Genomic DNA, 15,621 nt, shown 5'->3' with positions numbered 1-15,621 from the left:
GCGGAGCCGGGAAAACCAATGCGAAAAGTCGCACCGTGGCGCCACAGTTTAAAAATAATTTGGATAGGCATATGGATGAGAAGGGAATGGAGGGTTATGGTATGAGTGCAGGCAGGTGGGACTAAGGGAAAAAAAAGTTGTTCGGCACGGACTTGTAGGGCCAAGATGGCCTGTTTCCGTGCTGTAATTGTTATACGGTTATATGTAATTGATAACTGTGGCTGCTATTTGCTGCAATGGTATTGATGAATGTTGATATTACTGGAGAGAGGGATGTTGGAACTGGTCCATGTATTTGATCATTCTACATATGCAATTTAAAGTCTCTTCAAGTACGAGGCTGTATTGGGCTCGAGTAAGTGGTAATGAGGATCGATCCTGCAGTATTGTATACAATAAAATAGAGATGGAATTCCAGTGCTCGTATTCGGTGTTTGACTGAACTAGACTAGGGGGGTAAGTTTAGATCCGGAATTAACATTGGTGGCTTGTCCGGGATCTCAACGGATTGCCAACATAAGTTTGCGGTCGAAGGAATCGAGTCGTGTCGGATGCTCTCTATTTTGTTGACAACCTTCCTATAATTAGGCGACCAAAATTGTACGCCATACTCCAGATTTGGTCTCACCAATGCCTTGTACAATTTTAACATTACATACCAGCTTCTATACTCAATGCTCTGATTTATAAAGGCTAGCATACCAAAAGCTTTCTTTACCACCCTATCTATATGAGATTCCACCTTCAAGGAACTATGCACGGTTATACCCAGATCCCTCTGTTCAACTGTATTCTTCAATTCCCTACCATTTACCATGTACGTCCCATTTTGATTTGTCCTGCCAAGGTGTAGCACCTCACATTTATCAGCATTAAACTCCATCTGCCATCTTTCAGCCCATTTTTCCAAATGGCCTAAATCACTCTGTAGACTTTGGAAATCCTCTTCATTATCCACAACACCCCCTATCTTGGTATCATCTGCATACTTACTAATCCAATTTACCACACCTTCATCCAGATCATTAATGTACATGACAAACAACAAAGGACCCAACACAGATCCCTGAGGCACCCCACTAGTCACCTGCCTCCAACCCGATAAACAGCCATCCACCATTACCCTCTGGCTTCTCCCATTCAGCCACTGTTGAATCCATCTTGCTATTCCTGCATTTATACCCAACAGTTGAACCTTCTTAACCAACCTTCCATGAGGAACCTTGTCAAAGGCCTTACTAAAGTCCATATAGACAACATCCACTGCTTTACCCTCATCAATTTCCCTAGTAACCTCTTCAGAAAATTCAAGAAGATTAGTCAAACATGACCTTCCAGGCACAAATCCATGTTGACTGTTCCTAATTAGACCCTGTTTATCCAGATGCTTATATATATATTATCTCTAAGTATCTTTTCCATTAATTTGCCCACCTCTGAAATCAAACTAACAGGTCTATAATTGCTAGGTTTACTCTTAGAACCTTTTTTAAACAATGGAACAACATGCGCAGTACGCCAATCCTCGGGGACTATTCCAGTTTCTAATGACATTTGAAATATTTCTGTCATAGCCCCAGCTATTTCTACACTAACTTCCCTCAATGTCCTAGGGAATATCCTGTCAGGACCTGGAGACTTATCCACTTTTATATTTTTCAAAAGTGTCAGTACTTCTTTTACTTTGAACCTCATAGTATCCATTGCTACTCTACTAGTTTCCCTTACCTCACATAATTCAATATCCTTCTCCTTGGTGAATACCGAAGAAAAAAAAATTGTTCAATATCTCCCCCATCTCTTTTGGCTCTGCAGATAGCTGTCCACTCTGTCTCTCCAATGGACCAATTTTATCCCTCGTTATTCTTTTGCTATTAATATAGCTGTAGAAACCCTTTGGGTTTACTTTCACCTTACTTGCCAAAGCAACCTCATATCTTCTTTTAGCTTTTCTAATTTCTTTCTTAAGATTCTTTTTACATTCCTTATACTCCTCAAGCACCTCATTTACTTCATGCTGCCTATAATTATTGTAGATCTCCCTCTTTTTCCGAACAAGATGTCCAATTTCCCTTGAAAACCAGGGGTCTTTCCAATTTTTACTGTTTCCTTTCAACCGAACAGGAACATAAAGATTCTGTACTCTTAAAATTTCCCCTTTAAATGTCCTCCATTTCTCTTCTACATCTTTCCCATAAAACAAAATGTCCCAGTTCACTCCTTTTAAATCATCTCGCATCTCATCAAAGTTAGCCTTTCTCCAATCAAAAATCTCAACCCTAGGTCCAGTTCTGACCCTCCCCATAATTATATTGAAACTAATTGTATTGTGATCACTGGACCCGAAGTGCTCCCCAACGCAAACCTCCGCCACCGGTCCCGTCTCATTTCCTAACAGGAGGTCCAGCACTGCCCCTCCTCTAGTAGGTACCTCTATGTATTGCTGCAAAAAACTATCCTGCACACATTTTACAAACTCCAACCCATCAAGCCCATTTACAGAATGTGTTTCCCAGTCTATGTGTGGAAAGTTGAAATCTCCCACAATCACTATCTTGTGCTTACTACTAATATCTGCTATCTCCTTACATATTTGCTCTTCCAATTCTCGTTCCCCGTTTGGCGGTCTATAATACACCCCTATAAGTGTTGCTACACCTTTCCCACTTCTCAATTCCACCCAAATAGCCTCCCTAGATGAGCCCTCCAATCTATCCTGCCAAAGCACTGCTGTAATATCTTCCCTGACTAGCAATGCAACACCTCCACCTTTTGCCCCTCCAATTCTATCACACCTGAAGCAACGAAATCCTGGAATATTTAGTTTCCAATCACAGCCCTCCTGCAACCATGTTTCACTGATCACCACAACATCATACTTCCAGGTGTCTATCCAGACTCTAAGCTCATCCACCTTTCTTACAATGCTCCTAGCATTAAAATATGCACATTTAAGAAACCCCCCGTCTCTTATTCTCTGTTTATTTCCTTTTTTTTCTTTCTCCTCTTGTGTCCGAGTGCTTCCCTTTTCTGCTTCCTGCCTCCCATTCTGTCTACTAGCTTTCGCTATTTGAGTCCCTCGCCCCAACCATTCTAGTTTAAAGTCTCCCCAGTAGCCTTTGCAAATTTCCCCGCTAGGATATTGGTCCCCCTCGGGTTCAAGTGCAACCCATCCTTTCTGTACAGGTCCCACCTTCCCCAAAAGAAGTCCCAATGATCCAGAAACTTGAATCCCTGCCCTCTGCACCAGTCTTTCAGCCACGCATTTATCCTCCACCTCGCTCCATTCCTACTCTCACTGTCACGTGGCACAGGCAGTAATCCTGAGATTGTTACCTTTTTGGTCCTTTTTCTTAACTCTCCTCCCAACTCCCTAAATCCTCCCTTCAGGACCTCTTCCCTTTTTTTAACCTATGTCATTGGTACCTATATGTACCACGACCTCAGGCTCCTCTCCCTCTGATTTAAGGATATCTTGTATGCGTTGAGACACGTCCGAGACCTTGGCACCAGGGAGGCAGACCACCATCCTGGTCTCCCGACTGCGTCCACAGAATCGCCTATCCGACCTCCTAACAATAGAGTCCCCAATTACTATTGCCCTCTTTTTTCCCTACCTTTCGGAGCAACAGGGCCGGTCTCTGTGCTGGAGGCCCGTCCGCTGTCGCTACCCCCGGGTAGGCTGTCACCCCCATCCGTACTCAAACAGGAGTACTTATTTGCGAGGTGTACCGACATTGGAGCACTCACACGTTCCTGCCTCTGCCCCTTGCCCTTCCTTAGCGTGACCCACATGTCTCTCTCCCGTGGTTTTGGAGTGACCACCTCCCTATAACTCCCCTCTATGACCTCCTCACTCTCCCTGATCAGACAGAGTTCATCGAGCTGCTGCTCCAGGATCCTAATACGGTCCCTTAGGAGCCCCATCTCGCTGCACCTGGTGCAGATGTGGACGTCTGGAGGGCCATCCGACACCATGACCTCCCACATCTGACATCCAGAACAGTACACTGCTCTGACTGTCATTCTCCCGCCTTACCCTGGATCCGATACAAGTATAATACAATAGAAACTGCTGGGAGAAATCAGCAGGTATCTGACTCACAACAGCTGCTCCCTCGTGACCTTTAAACTGAACCTTTATTATATAAACAAAAAGCACTGTACCTTTAGCCCATTGTACCCATGGCTCACTGTACCTTTACTAAAGTACTGCACCTTTAACCAGAAAGCACAAATGCTAACCTGAGGTTGCACCCAATCAGCTGCTTCCTCTAGTCTGCTTCCACCAATCAGCGGCTTCCACCAGAACCCTCCCTATGGAGTGTGGAACGTTACGGATTTTGGTAAAAGCCCCGCGCCCGATTTAAGTACTCCCCGCCCTGACCCTCCTCCACACTCTCCAACGGTCCCGGGCCTCTGTGAAATAAAAAATGTACAACAGTTGGAATGTTTCCAAGATGTGTTCTAACATAAATACAAATGTGACCTTTAAACTTAAACTTTGTTTTGGTAACTCATAAAATTAACAAATAAGTTGAACTTAACTTTATCTAGGTTTAATTAAACATTAAAGAAAAAGCTTGTACCTATTGGATATAAAGATCATGGTTTATCATGTGCCCATATTTTGGAATAGCTCCATTTGCACAGGACCTAGAAAACAACTGACTGTATGTATTCTCTCATAATCCATTAAAAAAACTCTGATCAAGGATGATTGTCACCATTTACTAGCCTCAACTCCACTTCCGAAAAGAGGCTTGGGGAAGAAGAGTTTTGTCTTTGGGAATAACAATTGCTGAATGTTGTTGAGGCTGCTATTGTGCGGTGCCACCCGGTGGAATGCATCGGTGGAATAAAAACACAATGTTAATTGTTTTGTGGCCAAATTTAAGGATGATACGAAGAGAGATGGAGGGGGAGATAATGTAGAGGTAGCGTGGAGGAAGCAGGGAGTTTGTAGAAGGACTTGGACAAGTTGGGAGTGTGGGGAAAAAATTGGCAGATGCAGTAGTGTAGCAATGTGCATTCACGCACATTGGTAGTAGGAATAAAGGCATAATGTTCGAAATGGGGAGAGGATTCTGAAAGTGGAAATGCAAAAGGACTTGGGAGTGATGGTGCAGGATTCCCAAAAGGTTAATTAGCAAGTTGAATTGATAATAAGGAAGGCAAATGCAATGTTACCATTTATTTCAAGAGGACTAGAATATAAAAGCAGAGATGTATGCCGAGACTTTATCAGGCACTGTTCAGACCGCGTTTGGAGTATTGTGAGCAGTTTTGGACCCCATATCTGGGGTTGAATAGGATCCAGAGGAGGTTTACGATAATTATCCTGAGGATGATTGGGTTAACACAAGTGATAGGAGCAGAATTAGGCCATTCGGCCCATCAAGTCTACTCCACCATTCAATCAAAGCTGTCCCTCCTAACCCCATTCTCCTGCCTATCTCCTGTCAAAGATTTGATTTCAAAATATTACTGTTGGTTTATAAAGCACTGAATGGTCTAGGGCCAAAATACATTTCTGATCTTCTGCTACATAATGAACCATCCAGACCTCGAAGGTCATCTGGGACAGGTCTGCTTTCTGTCCCAAAGTCAGAACTAAACATGGGAAGCAGCGTTTAGTTTTTATGCACCATATGTATGGAACAAACTTCCTGAAAAATGCAGGTCTGCTCCAACTATCAGTTCTTTTAAATCGGGACTGAAGACTTTTTTATTTGGCGCTGCTATTAATTACTTTTAATTTTAATTAAATTAAATAATTATTCATTTCTAACTGCACTGTAATTTTTATTCTTGTCTTTTATACACCTTATTCTATTTTAGCGTTTTTATTTTCTATGCTTTTTAATGACTTTTTAATTGCTTTTGATTGCATTTTTACACAGAGAGTGGTGAATCTGTGGAATTCTCTGCCTCAGAAGGTAGTTGAGGCCAGTTCATTGGCTATATTTAAGAGGGAGTTAGATGTGGCCCTTGTGGCTAAAGGGGAACAGGGGGTATGGAGAGAAGGCAGGGATGGGATACTGAGTTGGATGATCAGCCATGACCATATCGAATGGCGGTGCAGGCTCGAAGGGCCGAATGGCCTACTCCTCCTCCTGCACCTATTTTCTATGTTTCTATGTTTTTAATGCTTTGTGTAAAGTACTTTGAATTGCTTTGTTGCTGAAATATGCTATATAAATAAACTTGCTTGCTTGCCTAATGCTGCCATTTTTATTGCCATCAGTGGTTTCAGAGGTTGTGGTCTAAAATGGGCTTTCTGGGGCCAGACCATCTGCAGATTGTCCCCCAATCCACCTCAATATCCACTGAAGAATAAGGGATAAGCCATTTAGAACAGAGATGAGGACAAACCTGTTCACACAGAGGGTTGTGAATCTGTGGAATTCTCTGCCTCAGCAATGGAGGCCAATTCTCTGGATGCTTTCAAGAGGGAATTAGATAGAGCTCTTAAAGATAGCAGAGTCAGAGGATATGGGGAGAAGGGAGGAATGTAGTACTGATTGTGGATGATCAGCCATGATCACAGTGAATGGCAGTGCTGCCTCGAAGGACCAAATGGCCTTTTCCTGCACCTATTGTCTATTGAAAATTCAGCAGTTTTCCAGGAGCCATGCTGCAACCATTGTGGTTGAAAATTAAACGCATTGTCAATTGTCATATTTACTGTTCATTACTGATATCTAGTAAGTCATACAGAATCTCTGTATGCCTGTAATGTTTGTGCACAGTCTAGACCACTGGAAAAATTGTTGTTCTCTCATCTCCATGCTAGCTCTATCTGCTACTCTCTTTTCAAGGAGATGGATCTGGTTCTCCTCAACGACAAGGCCTGGTATGGTGCTAATTCAGCAGTGTATATGAAATTAAGACCATCATCTAACACCATCTCAAGACTAGAAATATTGAAGGGATAGGTACAAAAACCAGCACAGGCAAGATATTTCTGCCTCTGTTCAGCGTGGTTACAGCATGTGTTAAGAATAACTGAGTGCCATGTATGTTATTGCTTAAACCCCTGTCTCACGGTGCGAGTCCACCCACGAATGATCCCAAGTTAAAAACAAATCAAACTCGTGGTAATCACGTAGAATTAACGTAGCGGGAACGTCGGAACTCGTGGATGTAACATAGCGACTCGTAATGCTAACGGCAGGTACTCGGGAAACCTGTTAACTCGTGAAAAATTTTCAACATGTTGAAAGATTTCCACGAGTCAATTTTACTCTTCAAAGAAAAATGTGAAACTTTTAAACTCGTTGTAATACCATAGTAGCACGTGGGTTTACCGTAGTGACTCGTGAGTAACTAATGGGTTTGGCGCGATAAGTGAAATGTTGAAGATTTGTCAGATATTTTTTTTTTTTTTTTTTTTTTTTTTTTGTTTATTTTATTAGAAGTTAATACAGCACAAAACAGTACAGTGGCACCTAATTTTAGGTGCCAACTATGTAATACCGTAATCCATTCTATGTACAACCTCTAGTTTTATGTTATAAGAAGGAAGTAAGCAGGACAAGAAAAAGAAAACAATAGAAAGGGGAAAAAGTGGAAAAATAGATGGTAGAGAGTAGAAAAACGTGAAGTGTGTATATAAAAAATAAAAAAAGGAAGAGAGAAAGAGGAAAGTAGAAATAGAAGAGAAGGCCCCTTAAAAGAGAATTTTTCAAATCTGTATTCGGAGATGTAGATCTATCCGCGTCATGAACTGAAATCAGCAATCCTTACGGTACCGCTGCATCACATGATTCCAAAAAGTCGATGAAAGGAGACCAACTCCTTAAGAATTGGTCATATTTATCTATTAGTCGGAGTCTCATTTCTTCAAGGCGTGCTATGTCCATCATATTCCTAATCCACATTTTAACAGTTGGTGTGGTTGTATTTTTCCAAAATTTAAGTATCAATTTCTTTCCAATTATTAACCCATATTTAAAAAAAACATTTTGATCTTTATTTAAATTGGTATCTTCTCCTATTATTCCAAATATAATCCATTCCGTTTTGGGTTCTATTCTTGACTTGAAAATCTTTGTAAATATATCAAATATATCACTCCAAAATTTATTCAACTTTGTACATCCTACAAATGAGTGTGTTATATTAGCGTTTTGAAACAAACATTTATCGCATCTGGGAGAGACGTTTGGATAAAATTTATTCAACCTCGTTTTTGAATAATATAGTCTATGTAATAATTTGAATTGAATTAAATTATGTCTTGCATTAATAGAACAGTTATGTGTATTCATCAAATACTTTTCCCATCTATCCTTCGAGATCTTTATCATTAGCTCTTGTTCCCAATCTTCCCTTAATGCTTCTGTTGAGGGTGATTCTCTATTTAATATATTATTATAAAAGTATGATATTAATTTTTGTGAATCAGCCTTAATATTCATTGCTTCTTCTAAAGGATCTAAAAATATAGTTTGAAATCTATGTGTATATTTCTTCATAAAGTCACATACCTGTATATATTTAAAATATTGATTATCCTTCAATTTAAATTTTAATTTTAATTGTTGAAATGATAACAGTTTGCCCACTTCATACATATCCCCTACTTTCCTAATCCCCAGTCTATCCCATTGTTGATATGTGTTGTCGATGAGAGAAGGTTTGAATGCGGGGTTGTTCAATAGTGGGGTTAGTACTGATAAGTTATTTAATTTCAAGGATACTTTTATTTGTTTCCAAATTCTTATTATATTGTGAATAATTGGGTTCTTCTTATATATTATACTATTCAATTTTATCGGTGAGAGCAGGATCGTTCCTATATCGTGCGGATAGCACTCCTCTTTCTCCATTCTTATCCACTCCAACTGCTGAGTGGAACTATCCAGCCAGTATATTATGTTCTTAATATGCACTGCCCAGTAGTAATATATAAAGTTAGGTAATGATAAACCCCCAACTTCTTTAGATTTGCACAAATGCTTTCGTTGAATTCTATGTGTTCTGTAGTCCCATATAAAATTAGTGATAGTGGAATCTAATTTTTTGAAAAAATATTTTGGAATATATATTGGGATCGCTTGAAACAAATATATTAATTGTGGTAAGAAAGTCATTTTTATAGCGTTAATTCTACCTATCAATGAGAGCGGAAGCGTTTTCCAAAATTTAATCGTATCATTCAGTTTCTTTAATAGTGGTATAAAATTGGCACTAAATAATGATTTGTGTCTTCTTGTAATTTGAATACCCAGGTACTTGAATTTTTCTGTTGCAATTTTGAAGGGGAATTTTAGTAAGTGTCTCGAATCCTGTGGTTTTAAAGACATAATTTCGCTTTTATTCCAATTTATTCTATATCCTGAAAAAGAGCCGAATTCCTCAATTAGTGTTAATAAGGTGGGTATACTCGTTTGTGTATTAGTAATATATAAAAGGATATCATCAGCGTATAATTAAATTTTATTCTTTGAGTCCTTGCTGTTATATCCGTGAATATTCGGGTGATTTCTAATCATTTCGGCCAGTGGTTCTATCATAAGGGCAAATAGCAATGGTGATAAGGCACACCCTTGCCTATTACCCCTTGATAAGTAAAATTTTGGAGATAGCGTATTGTTAGTTAATATTCTTGCCGTAGGTCTATCATAAAGTAGTTTAATCCATCTAATAACATTCTCTCCCATATTGAATTTTTGGAGTACCTTGTATAAATACTGCCATTCTACTTGATCAAATGCCTTCTCTGCATCCAACGTGACCACTGAGATATCTTCATTGTCCTCCTTATGAGAGTACATTATATTAAAAAGCCTTCTCAAATTATTAAATGATTGTCTTTTGGGTATAAATCCCGTTTGATCCGTATTTATTAAATTGTTAATATAATTATTTAGCCTTCTAGCTAGAATCTTTGCTAAAATTTTCTGATCCGTATTTAGAAGTGATATAGCTCTATAAGAACCAGGTTCATCTAAATCAGATCAGATCTTAATGGAAAGTTTTCAGTGAAGGAGCAAAAAGCACTCACCGGGGATCTGAGAAACAGTGGCTAAAATAATGAACCATGCAGTGTGGGGAAAGCTGCATTGCGAGAGTTAATTTACATAAAAACATAGAAAATAGGTGCTGGAGGAGGGAGGCCATTTGGCCCTCTTCAAGCCAGCACCGCCATTCATTGTGATCATGGCTGATCATCCACAATCAGTAACCTGTGCCTGCCTTCTCCACATATCCCTTGATTCCGTGACAATAAACTAAATTAAACTATACATCTTGTATCTGTTCACTGTGGACGGCCTGATTCTAATCATGTATAGTCTTTCTGCTGACTGAAGCACGGAACAAACAAAAACTTCTCACTGTACCTCGGTTTACGTGACAATAAAATAAACACAATATTCATCACAGTGCTGATCTCAGGCAGCTGATGATGTAAAATCCAAAATACTGGCACTGTGGCCAGCGGTGGAGTTGCTGCTGTACAGCGCCAGAGATCCGGGTTCGATCTTGACTACCGGTGCTGTCTGTACGGGGTTTGTACGTTCTCCCCGTGACTGTGGTTTGTACATTTTCCCCGGGAGCTCCAGTTTCCTCCCACACTCCAAAGGTGTACAGGTTTGTATGTTAATTGGCTTGGTATAATTGTAAATTGTCTCTAGCGTGTGTAGGATAGTGTTAGTGTGCGGGGATCGCTGGACGGCATGGGCTTGCTGAGCAGAAATACCTGCTTCCGCCCTGTATCTCTATACTAAACTAAACTAAGCTAAACCTCAAGAGAAAAACTTACTTTGCTTTTGTAATGGGCAGAGTCTGTGACAGTGTTCACACTCTCTTGTGTCTCTGTTTTGCTTTGTTTCCTTGCCTGTGAACTGGCTAGAATTTGCAAAGGTCAGCAGTCAGGAAATACTGACTAAAAAGGAGGGGGTAGGGATTCAGCTACCCATCTATGATGTATGAGGGCACGTTTCTTTGCAGGTGCAACCTTCTGCCCCAAGCTAAATGCTTCAGATACATTTTTCAAAAATTCAGGTTCATAGAAAAAAATGTGAGCAACTTTATTTAGTTTAAGGAGTGTCAAAATAAACTGAAGATAACTGTTTACACTGAAGATACACACAAAATGTTGGAGTAACTCAGCAGGTCAGGCAGCATCTCTGGGCAAAAGGAACAGGTGATGGTTTTGGGTCAGATGAAGGTGTCTCAATCCGAAACAACACCTATTGCTTTTCACCAGAGATGCTGCCTGACCTGCTGAATTATGTCCCTGTCTCACGTTGGGAGTCCACGCTGATCCCTTGAGCCACAAGGGCCACATCTAACTCCCTCTTAAATATAGCCAATGACTGGCCTCAACTACCTTCTGTGACAGAGAATTCCACAGATTCACCACTCTCTGTGTAAAAAATGATTTTCTTAAACTGTGTGACCCCTTGTTCTGGAGTTCCCCAACATTGGGAACAATCTTCCTGCTTCTAGCCTGTCCAACCCCTTAAGAATTTTGTAAGTTTCTATAAGATCCCCCCTCAGTCTTCTAAATTCTAGCGAGTACAAGCCGAGTCTATCCAGTCTTTCTTCATAAGACAGTCCTGACATCCCAGGAATCACAACTCAAATCCTTTTGCTATGAATGCTAACATACCATTCGCGTTCTGCACTGCCTTCTGCACCTGCATGCTCTACTTTCAATGACTGGTGTACCATGACATAGGTCTCGTTGCATCTCCCGAAACCCTTCTTCAGAATCTCTTCAGGTAATCTCTGCAATTGGCTGCAAACAAAGCAAACACAATCTAGATAACTCAGGTCATAAAACGCAAAAGCCAGATTGTTAAATGACTTCCGCTAATAATAAATGCAGGAATATGCCACTGTACAGAGTAAATATCAGGGTTATCAAATGATAAAACATGAGATAATTGAAGTTTATACATGTCCTGTTAAACAACTAAAGAATAGTGAATCTTTTTCAATAATCCAAAGCAAACAGTTTTGTCTTTTATGGGGAAGGAGGAGGAGGCAGGTGAGGAGAATCGGGGAATGGGAATGCAGGATACGTGTCGGGAGCAAGGGAGATGGCCAGAAGGAGCAGGGATAGTTCTTGAGGAACAGGAAAGGATGAGGGCAAACAGAAGTGTGCAGATCAGAACAGACATTGGGTGGGAATTTAAATTACAACATTGAAAACTGTCTGAAATCTTAAATAAAACAAGAAAATGCTGAGGATAGCCAGCTGGTCAAGCAGCAACTGTAGCAAGTGAAAGAGAGATAATGTTTCATGTTGATGTAGACAAATTAACTCTGAAATCGCCTGAGAAGACAGATTTCTTTGATTTTGATGGAAATTGAAACTTTTTCTTCCTTCCTATCTGCTGCCCAACCTGCTGTGTATTTCCAGCATTCTCTGTTTTTACCTGAAATACAGACAAGGACCTTCATCCTTGAACAGAGCTTTGGAGCAAGATAAGATAACAACAACAGCAAAACCTAAGGTACAGGAATGCAGGACATTTCAATAAAATAAATGATAAAACAATCAGGCTGTCACAATGTCTAAAGGAGGAAAACAAAAAATAGTGAAAAATACTAGAAATAATCAGTGAGTTAGAAAACATCTATGGTGAGAAAAATTAATCTATAAGGTCAATGATAAGGATTTGATTAAGGTCTTGGTGAGACCACACCTGGAGTATTGCGTACAGTTTTGGTCTCCTAATCTGAGGAAAAGACATTCTCGCCATAGAGGGAGTACAGAGAAGGTTCACCAGACTGATTCCTGGGATGTCAGGACTTTCATATGAAGAAAGACTGGATAGACTCGGTTTGTACTTGCTAGAATTTAGAAGATTGAGGGGGGATCTTATAGAAACTTACAAAATTCTTAAGGGGTTGGACAGGCTAGATGCAGGAAGATTGTTCCCGATGTTGGGGAAGTCCAGAACAAGGGGTCACAGTTTAAGGATAAGGGGGAAATCATTTAGGACCGAGATGAGGAAAACATTTTTCACACAGAGAGTGGTGAATCTCTGGAATTCTCTGCCACAGAAAGTAGTTGAGGCCAGTTCATCGGCTATATTTAAGAGGGAGTTAGATGTGGCCCTTGTGGCTAAAGGGATCATGGGGTATGGAGAGAAGGCAGGTACAGGATACTGAGTTGGATGATCAGCCATGATCATATTGAATGGCGGTGCAGGCTCTAAGGGCCGAATGGCCTCTACTCCTGCACCTATTTTCTATGTTTCTATGTTTCTATATTTCATTAGAGCCACAAAAGCCCACCTCTTTTGGCAACATCAGATATAATTTGTTCTCTCTTGCTCACAGTTCACCTGGAGACAACTTTGTTATTCACTAACCTTAATCACAGTGTCATCATTCAGCTTTCCTGGTCTTCACCTTATTTATCTTCGCTACCCCGTCTTCTCCACCATGCTTCGTAGTCTTGTCTACTCTTATTTCTTTTCTCACAATTAAGAACTCATTTTGTGAACTGGGAACACTTAGATCACTGAAAGGTCACTGACTGTTTCTCGACACAGTCCAATTATATACTATACTTTCTGTTTCTCATATCATAATTCTAAAATTTAATCACAAAGCTCTTTCAAGGAGGAAACCTATTCATGACCCCTGACATCAGCTATTTAGTTGCCCATAACATTGTGGATGTATTAGCCTCATGGTGGCAAACTAACAACCCTTCTTCCAAGGGTTTAAGAATAAGGCCCATCACCATTCTCAGTACAGGTATGGATAATAGAAACCAGGTTTCCAAATGAGAACAACACTGCAAACCCAAATGAAGAAAGTAATTACCATGAGAATTCCTGTTTCATTGTTAGCGAACATAATAGAAATTAGGCAGGTGCTTGGCCCAATAGCAGCTTTGATACATCATCAACTTGAATGCATCCAGTTACTTTGGAAACAGGCTAAAATGGAGCTTCTGCAAAGGAGACATATAATAATTGACCCTGCAAGTATCAAGCAAACTTAACGTTTCATAATATTTATTGTATTAAATGTTGTACCATTTGTCCTTTATCTGTACACTGTGGACAGCTTGATTGTACTCATGAATAGTCTTTTCTTTGACTGTATAGCAGACAAAAACACTCACACACGCACGCCAGGCTTCGGAGGCTCAATCCAGCTCTAAATGCAGCTCAACTGCCTGTCTCACCGGGTTAACTAACAGCCCTGTCTGGACTGACGGGACACCAGCGCTGCTTCCCCGCGCTGGCCATATTTCCCGCAAACCCAGGCAGGTTAACTTGGCGGGGATGTCGCCCACCTCTCAAAACATGGGGGGGGGGACGTGTCCCTTCTGGCCCCCCCTGGGTTTTCCGCCCCTGTTGCTTTGGGACATGCTACAAAGTCAGCTATAACATAGCAGAACGATATATATATACATATAATATGCATATTCTTTAGCTCAGAAGGAAATTACTGATTACAGCTCACACCCTCTAGTCCTGGCAAGCTACCTATCCTGGTCATCTCACACACACCGCTTCTCACACCTTACCCCCCGAGCCACCTATTACCTTTTCTTTTAAACCCACTCTCTCTCACTGAATCCCATGCTCCCCCACTACTGCTCACCCTTCCCTCCTTCAATGTTCCCTGTGCAACCAACCTTTATTCAATTCACTTTTTTACCTTCTTTTCATATCATAATTCCAAAATCTGCACCCTTTTGTTCTCTACTTATAGCCTCAGCTGCTATCTCCACCCATTCTTCTGGCGATAAACCTCTCCTTGTCTGTATCCATCTAGGGCCCCCCTCTCCCCTCATCTCTTTATGTTGACTAACCTCCACTTTTTCAGTCGAGATGAAGAGTCTCAACCTACTTGCTCATTTCCATCCAGAGATGCTGCCTGACCCAACGGATTCCTCACCTGCTATTCTATATTTTGCTATTGTAGCGGACACGGAGTTGTCCAGTTAAAGAACGAGGCAGACACGAAGTTTGTCCGAAATACTGGTTCTTTATTCTACACCAATTCTCCTCACTCACCAACACTGTGCATGTGTGATTATCCCTTAAATACTCCCCAGGGGCACCCGTGACCAAACCGTGACCCGTACCTCTCGTCACTGGCACACATGACCCCCCAGAGCTGAAGGTTATGTACAGTGCGTGGCCCATCACCCAGTGCTGCCACACTATACATATTATTAAATATACCTATTTGGAAGAGATCTTCCTCTGAGAAACCCTTGCTCTAAAGAACTGTCAACACAACTCCAACATAACCAAGCATACTGGGCCCAGCTTATTACACATAAAAAACACAAGCAGTGATTATGGCAGTCGTGTGGTTTTCAAAGTAAAAAATAGGAAAGCATTAAACAATCTGTGAGAGGGAGGAAAGGAATTGTCCAGATTTTGGGCCAAAACCCTGCATCAACCTCCCAGTAGTCAGTCAATTTAATTAACTTTCCCATCCCAACACTGACCTACTTGTCATAGAGTGATACAGTTTAGCACAATTGTCAGTTACTCAGGAAAATCAACACTTCATCCATCCAGTTTGGATCGAAATCCAGCTTAAAGATTTGCAATGATGGCCCATTCTTGGACAACATCCTTGCAATTTATTCTCTGATTGATTTGGCGAGGTGGACAAGATGAT

Source organism: Leucoraja erinacea, chromosome 14, assembly GCF_028641065.1.
Source record: "Leucoraja erinacea ecotype New England chromosome 14, Leri_hhj_1, whole genome shotgun sequence".
In the NCBI taxonomy this organism is placed as follows: Eukaryota; Metazoa; Chordata; class Chondrichthyes; order Rajiformes; family Rajidae; genus Leucoraja; species Leucoraja erinaceus.
This window is presented reverse-complemented; position numbering follows the sequence as displayed.